Source organism: Pholis gunnellus (genome assembly GCF_910591455.1).
Source record: "Pholis gunnellus genome assembly, chromosome: 23".
Taxonomy (NCBI): domain Eukaryota; kingdom Metazoa; phylum Chordata; class Actinopteri; order Perciformes; family Pholidae; genus Pholis; species Pholis gunnellus.
The window spans coordinates 10,768,280-10,776,880 of record NC_136550.1 but is presented as its reverse complement, the minus strand read 5'-3'; positions in this window follow the sequence as shown (position 1 = coordinate 10,776,880).

The following is an 8,601-nucleotide window of genomic DNA, read 5'->3' as shown; positions in this document are numbered from 1 at the left end:
CCTTGACATTTTAAATTCTACTTTCTTTTGCTTCGCCTAATCTTTCAATGACAGAAGGATGGCCTCCCACAAATCTTCGTTTTTTCACTTTTCGCTTCGCAGCGAGGACCCAGCCTCATCTCGTGAGGAGCATGTTGCATGTGGTTTCTGCTGCGGCAGCTTGTCAGCCTTTCACTTTGCTAAAGTTTATAACTATATATTTTGAGACCTCTGCGCAAAAAAAAACTTTATGCGTTAATTTAATTTTTACATATTCATGAGAATGCCCGAAAGGTACCGGATACCTTTACTGCTGCCTGGAAGTGCTTTCTTTCCTTACGCATGAATCAAATGTAGGAGACAAGGCTGTGTTGTCGTTCAGCGCATTCTTCTCTGTGATGATCGGCTTGGAACAATGTTCGCACGGGTGGATGCGGCCTCCCTCCAATTAGCTGTACCCGAGCTCCTTCTGAAGTTAGCAGCCGCTCGCGTTCATCTCAAAACATCTGCTGTATTTCGATGATGTTTTGCTCCCAAGAGTAGCGCCGTGACATCTTACAATGCGTGTACGACAAATCAGCTCATTTCCCTGGAGTCACAAAGCCTAAACTGCACACGGGGAGCCGCTGTTATTACTCATTAGAGTGGGATTTAAGATGCAGAGTTTATGAGCTGATCAGGCCGCGTCACACAGGAGGTATTATGCAAAAAACATGCATGCACGCGACAGGAATCTTAAGTTATGATCAACAGGAAAACCAAAGATTGTCAACAAGAACCCCCCCGGCAGGACACTACGGTCTATATGACAGAGACCTGATCATTATACAGCCCTGAGGAAGATAGTGAGCTGATGGAGACACGCAGAGCCAGCAGTGACATCGTCACCGGGAAGTACTCAGCTCTGATGCGATGACATTCTCGCATGGCAATGTGCAATCAATGCACCGCCTCAAAACTGCCCTTTGGATACAGAATGCAGTAACAACAGTGCGATCTATTGTACTTTTGCTGTAACGTTTGCCCCTGTAAAAGGAAATGTATACCCAGGCTTAAAGTCGTTAACATGTCAGACCACCAGCTGGCACAATCCATCGTCTGTGCTGCCCTTTCTCTGAATGTGGGACGGAGGGAGCCATGGGAACAAAGAGCGACAACAGAGCGCATTGTTTTGCCGGAGAGTCACGTGACGCATCGGCAGATCCGATGAGACCACGTAGCGCTGGAACGGTTATTGTACAGAGCCACGCTCCCTATAAGGTCCCTCAGCGGGTGGATAAGCAGGAAGTGCTTCCTGACATACAGTGTGGCAAGAGGACACAAAGGAGACCAATGTCCACTTTTGTCTACGACAACATAAGAGCCAGCCCTGTTTTGGGCCACGTTTCAACACAAGAGTTGGAGCTAAAAACACCTTTTTGTACTTGGACCAGAGAGTAGACCAAACATGAACATCTTGAGGGCCAATAGAGAGATCTAGTATCCTTAAAGATCCAAAACATTTATAACAAGGCCTGTTTTTTTTTTGTACAGATGCCTTAGTCTCGCATTTTGGAAAATGTCAGACCATTATCTCTTAAGCTTGTTGTTTTCCCACCGGGGGACCGAAGTAAGCGTTGGATCTTCAAAGTGTCCCAGTTGTTAGTGCATCAACATGCAACAAATACACTCAGCTGAAGCGACACCACAGTCTGGTTATATAATAAGTCATAATACGAAGCTAATTAATGAGATCATGAGATGACCAGGACCTGAACCTGACCAGAACGACGTCATCTACCTCCCAGCGTTAGCCCCGGAGGTGTTGACGTTCAGGCCGAGATGAGTCACGCGTGTTCACGAGGGCTCCTTCTGGAGTTTTCTCCAGAGAACATCGGTGCCGTTCATGTTGTGGTACATTAGGAACACTGACTTATTGATGAGAACGCAGTCACAAGACGATCAGGAGCTCCTGTTGTTCGGTACACAGTCTTGTTTCCTCTTCTTCTGCTTGATGCAAAGCCCCGTGGAACGAGCTCACAGCTAAGATGAAAACACCAGCTATACGCTAAGCCGACACAGACATTCTGAAGGTGTTGTGGCGATGTCGGTGCGGGCTGGGAGAGAATCTGGCTATTGCCAAGTATCAGTTTCAATTTATTTTTTGCAAATATAAGGGAGTGGCACCAACGTCTACTCTATATCCCGCTCTTCTTAAAAGAAAAAGCTCTCCGGCAGCAGAGGAGCTAAAAGTCTCCATCCATCATCTCATTAGAGAGGGACGTGTCCCCAGGCTTTCAATAGCAAATTAGATTGCCAATTGATATGTAATGGCTCATTCACATTTAGCGGCACTTGAATGGTATCAGTTACACACCGAGAAAGACAGGCGCAGAGTTACAGAATTGAATTCTCTTGCGGATGTCTTCCAGCTGCCAAAATACATTGTAAGAAAGAAAGAACGGGGGAATAAACGGCGAGAAAAACCTGCATTACCAGATTTCTTTGGCTCCAGCATAATATTTTTCTAAGGCTGCATAAACACGTTGTTAACACAACTCTGATATGGCAATGTTGTTAGCACGCATTTGCAGATAGGAAGTCGCTAATGTAGTCTTTCGTTTGGTGTTGAGCAGGTAATGTAGAGTGGAATTATCTGAGCTGAAATAAGAGCTGGAAGATGCTATAGAGCTCTGAAAGACACCGATGGCCTCTAAAGACATGGATCGTTCTGTTGTCTGGGAGTCCAAGCCGATCTGATTATGGACCAGAACATTACCTACCTCCCACTGTTAAGTGTACGAAACATTTCATTCTTTTGGCTATAAAAGACTGTTATCTGATGCTGTTGTTAAGGAAGACATACTCCATGTCACAGAAAGCAGAGCTCTCCGTTAGGCCATTAAGTCATAAAGGGTCTGCACCCATCCTTTTACCGCAAAGCACTCCCATCAAGGGAACTCTATTCTGTACTGTAGCAGAAAACACAACAACCACAGTAAACAGGTTACACATACACACACACACACACACACACATGCATGTCTAAAAGGCATTCCAATGAAGCCATTCTCCCACCAGGATTAGTACAAACACTTTAAGTATTAATGCTTCCACTGCTAAGCCCAAAACACACACAAACGTCCTAAAGCCACAACCCTCATATTACCCGTCTTTACACCACGACCCAAACAGATTCTCTGTGACAGAAGGATTGGCTCTGAAATAGATCTCATGTGGATGAAAGAACAGCGTGGTTTTGTCCCAATTTGTACTTCTGAGCCCCAGCAGATAGACACATCACACATTTTCATTTGTCAGTACGCACACCTCCAAAAAAAAAAGGTTCAAACCAAAGCTTTAGCTGCCTTGAGGCTTCGCAGCTGCTACCAGCTATAAATTAGAATTATTTTTTTTTTAAAGAGAGGGAAATGTAATTTCATGAAAATGATTTGCTGTGGAGTTAGCGCTGATGGTTTCTGTAGCGCTGATGGTTTCTGATTAAAGCCTGGTGCTCCTCAGAGGTGCCAGTAGCGATGATATATGATATACTCAAATATGTGAACTTAGATGTGAGAACTTCTAGCAAGGCAATCCAGTTCAGGTAGAAGAGTTAGACAGAGCAGTCTCTCCTTCGCATGAATGCCGATAATCTCATATTTACGCCTGTGTTTTGCATGTCAGGCATAATTCAGCTACTCTAAAGTAGCGCAGCACCCTGCTGTGCATTTCTGTCAGACGTCTTCATATCGTGATCAGAGCTGCTGCAGCTGCTCCGTGACATGATTCGAAATCGTGGACGCTTTGCTCTCCAGTCTTTCTTGTCATTAAGCAATAAAATGTAGTTTCAACATAACAAAAAGTATCCACAATCTCTCACCCCGTATTGCGAGATCTTATTCCAAGCAAGCAGAGACCTGCTGGAGTTCAGTGGAAGTCTGTAGCCTGTTGTGTAAAGACGGATGCGTGTGAGATGCGCTGTGCTAATTCTGTGCAATTTTCACAATCCATGTTTATTTCTTAACCGGTTTGTTACAAAACAACAACAGCACAACACTGTACGGTCTAGCTGACATGCTGAAACAAGCCACTGACTTCCTGCACAGACATAATGGTGACAGTCAACATGTGGTGTGTGTGGGTTTCTCCATAACCAGGGTGGATGTGGGGTTTTCTTTTTTTCTCTAAACATAGGTTTGTTAAAGGACTACTTCGACATTTTGGGATATACTCTTATTTGCCTTCTTGCCGAGAGTTAGAGGAGTTATAGAGGATTGATTCCACGGTATTTACGTATGGTAAATATGAACCTAACGCCAGCAGCCGGTTAGCTTAGCTTAGCACAAAGACTGGAAATAGGGGGAAACAGCTAGCTTGACCCTGTCGTATATCTGCTGTCTGTTGTTTCAGCAAATACCCTGTGTAAAATACAGCTTTTTAAACTTTGTTTTTCACTTTGATTAAACACAAAATGTTGAACTATTCCTTATTCTTTGCAAACTATATAGTATATGCACGCATTGGGGATGGGGATTAATGAGCAAATGACCTAAATAATGATAATTATGATGAAATTCAGATGTAGTATGAGCGAACACACAGCGCCACTGTCGGCTCATTAAAGAAAGTTATGAAACCAAGTTTTTCGCCAGCTATCTGCTTCCATCTGACCCTCTTCAATTAAAACTGCTAGGATGTACTGAGGGGATTTTCTAATTTCATGCTCCTGTGCCCATCTTAGGGAATTAAGCAAGAAATTCCTCAAGGCAGCAAACAACTTAACACAACCGACTTAACAATCATTTAACCTCAGTCACACAGTGGATAAAACTGAGCCCAAAAGTCAACGTCAAAAATGGAGCAAGAACCACACTTGACTGAAAAAAAAAGAAAATAAATCAACTAGTGCGCAAAATAAGCAGTGAAACTACTTGGGAAAACTTTCCCCCAATCCCCCAGAGTGAATCGAAAAGGCATAGCGGATTAGAACAGTGTCGCAAAGCTCCTATTGACCTAGAAGTATGTTGTGTTCATCACAACTAAATCAGGAAGCACGTGTGTATTTTATTATGTGTGTGTGCGTTTGCAAGCGTGCGTCTGTGCATAAGAGCGATTAAGCTCCAATCATATCGCTGCACCTAATCCCTTTACGTGGGCCTTCCTGTTCGACAGTGAAAGCTCAACATCCTTCTCAGTGGAGGATCCTCGCAGTGACATCTATGCATTCCAGCACAGCATGTACATTTTAGATCAAATTAGAGCTACAGACACTGACAGGCAGGTGAGATGTAGCCTGGAGGATGAGGAAGAATAAAGGGAAAGAGAGGAAGAGGAAGCCGGTGTGGACATGATGAACTGTTTAACCAGGGAGGAAGAAAGAAGGGAGGCAAGATGGAGAATAGCCGGTACCCGTAAACATCCGGAAAACATCTTAAACCCGCGTGCCACCGTGTATAACATGATAGCGCCCCCCTCGGTGGTCAGGGTTAGGGCTAAGAGTTGGTTCAGGTTTAGGTGGGAGGACACGACGCACATCGACAGGAAGCAGTATTGAACACTACACCTGTACCGGAGGGCAGTTGCGCACATTGCAACAAACGTCGGATAAGCACATGTTAAACACGTGACTCGGCAACATATTCACCCTGAAAAGCCACGTAAGGAGAAGAAGTTCAACTAAAAGCACTTGATAACCGTTTCTACCGAAACGAAACAAAAGTCTGACACCAAGCAACTAGCTTAAATGAGCACGCAGCAGAAACATGCTAACAGTGACATATAGTGGTGCTAGCTACATTGCTACTTTATAGTTCCTGCACAACATATATGTCATCAGGAAAGCTCCACAGATTTTCAAACAGGGCTACCTGTGTCAGAGGCCTGGGGCTCAAGAGGTCCGGGCTCTTCTGGTGAACACAGACAGACTGTGCTTTCAAGTCAGGACTTCCACTGGGCACACGTTCACCTGGAAATGATTTCACCAGGTACAGAGACTTGCCTGAAGTTATTTTTTTTTCTATCTCACGTAAACATCCACACACACCTAATCTTATCTCCCATAAGCAGATGTGCATATTTCTTCATGTCAATCTCATACAGCCCGACACAGAATAATATGAGAGAGAGAGAGAGAGAGAGAGAGAGGAAATGTGATTTCACAACCCATCCTTTACCAAAGCCTCTTACACAGACCACAGCATTTTACAACACACACACACACACACACACACAAACACATTCCCCAAAAGTCATTGATTGTACTTTCCTCATCTCTGATTCCTTCCCCATCTTGATTGTACGCCTATAGCTTGGAAGGCCTCACACACACACACACACACAGACACACACACACACACACACACTACCATAAAGCACTTGAGCCGAGCACACCAACCATGGAGAACACATTTCTATATCACGCCTCCATCCTGTCCCTGGCTTCCTGCACTTGGCCTCTCATTCATCTATTTCTCTATTCATCTAAAAATGATGAATAGAAAATGAACACATGGAAAGAGGGCAGGACCAGATGCAAAAGTTTTGAAACACACTTCTAAAAACCTATGTGGATTTTTTCCCCCTTTCTAACATCAAGAGGATACTTGTGGTGGGAGTTTGTTTTATGCGTTCTCTTTGCAGATGCTCACGACCTCACGTTTTTTTTGTGAAAGACTACTTTAGTATGTATTGCTCAATTATTGTATTTGTCAAAATGACAGTTGGTCCAATAAAATGTCATGAAATAGTGAAAAATGTTAAGGTGATGTCTTCAAATTGCTGAGCAACAGTCAAATCCCAGGATGTATTCACTTTAATGTAATGTAAAACAAGGAAAAGCAGCAACATCTCACATAACAGAACCTGGAAGAGAATCATTGGCAGCTTTGATTGAAAGATGACTTGAACAATTAATCAGATATTATAGTTACATATTTTATATATGTATATAATGTATAATGAATGTATAATGTATCTGGACAGACCCTGTAAAATGCACCACACAACTCTGTTTTTATTCAGCAGTAACGTTAATTAATAAAACGAAACTATGAATAGTTCCATAGCGTGTTTACAGAGTACTTTTAAGGTATGAGTGACTCATCTTGCCAATATACAATCTTTGGCTGTATAGTGATGACAGAGGCTGCTCGTGAGTTTATTTACTATTTACAGCTAGTTAGCCCATCTTTAGCGCTGCTAGCTAAGAAACTGTTCAAATAGCTATTAATCTAGTAACCAGTTCACGATAGCTGGTCAAATCTCTCTGTGGCTACTTTCAAGAACATTTTAATATACACTGCTTTTATATAACTACTCCAGCAGAAGACAGCTGAGGAGGAGAAACATAACCGAGCTAAGGTAACGTTAAAGGTTAGCAAATGTTAGCTAGATTCAGCTAACATCTGATGAGGTCGAACTGAATGAATCTAATCACTGGATGTAGGGAATATTTAACAACCATAGAGTTACAAGTGTGTTATAACCTCTTTTATTTGTTTTCACATACAAATCCCCACTGTGATGTAGTGCTGTGTAGTACAGGGAAATGTAGAAAAATCACAGTGTATATATTTGATAATTCAGATGAAACACCAACTCAAACGCAAACAGAAGCTCCATCATTCACTGGACTGAATCTGATTGATATATTTAGAGTATAAGTATGATGCAAGATCAAAGGTGTGTGAGGGCGAAGGATGTGTGATCTGAGGAGAGGGATGAGGACTTAGAAGAGCAGAAGTGAGTCAGGGAAAGATGAGAAAGGCAGAAGATCAAACAACACGCACACTTTCACACAATGTGGCCTTTATAGCCGGTGATGTAGCTCGTCTCTGTGCTGATGAGAACAGAGCAGCGCTTCAGGAGGACCGTGGAGTTAAGAACCTGGGTGATAAAGAGCGCTCAGGGCTCAGCTTTTTGATCGGAAAGGATTAGTTCTGTCAATGGCTTTCCGCTCCGATAAGAGCAGTCGAAGCCTTCGGGGGGTGGGGGTGTTCAATAGGACGTGTTATACCTATAATGTTGAGTTTAAATCTGGTATGATGCTGTTGGTGTCTTGTTTCTTGCTCACAGATTGTGGGCGTCAACAGGCCGGTGTTTGAACCCTGTGACAGTCTTGTGACGTAAAACAGGCCCAGTGGCAGATTAATAGCAACATGATGACAGAAGAGTGAAATATTCTTTAAATTAATTCATCACCCAGCGTAACTACTGGTGACACCACAAGGCAAAGGACTCAAATACTTGGTAAAAAAAGTGGAAGTATTTATCTGAAAAGAGGAAAAAGGTAAGCAAATCCAGCTCCAAATAACACTAAATAGAAGGGGAAATAAGAGGACCAGGTGAAACCAATCAGGGCGGGGCAGGCAATCACATAGGCGGGAAACACAGGTGGGCAGGAAGTGATGTATCTGAAATGAGGGAAGAAGTGAGTATTTCAAAATAAAACAGGAAACTATAAATGAATGACATGAAACAAAGAACAAGCATAGTGGTGAGCGGGGCAAAACACAAATATATTTTCTATCATTTACTCTAAAAAATGTCAAAACACAGTGAAAGATAATGATCGTTATTTCGCAGAGCCCTCTGTGACATCTTCAAATGACACATTCTGTCTAAACAAAAGTCCAAAACCCAAAG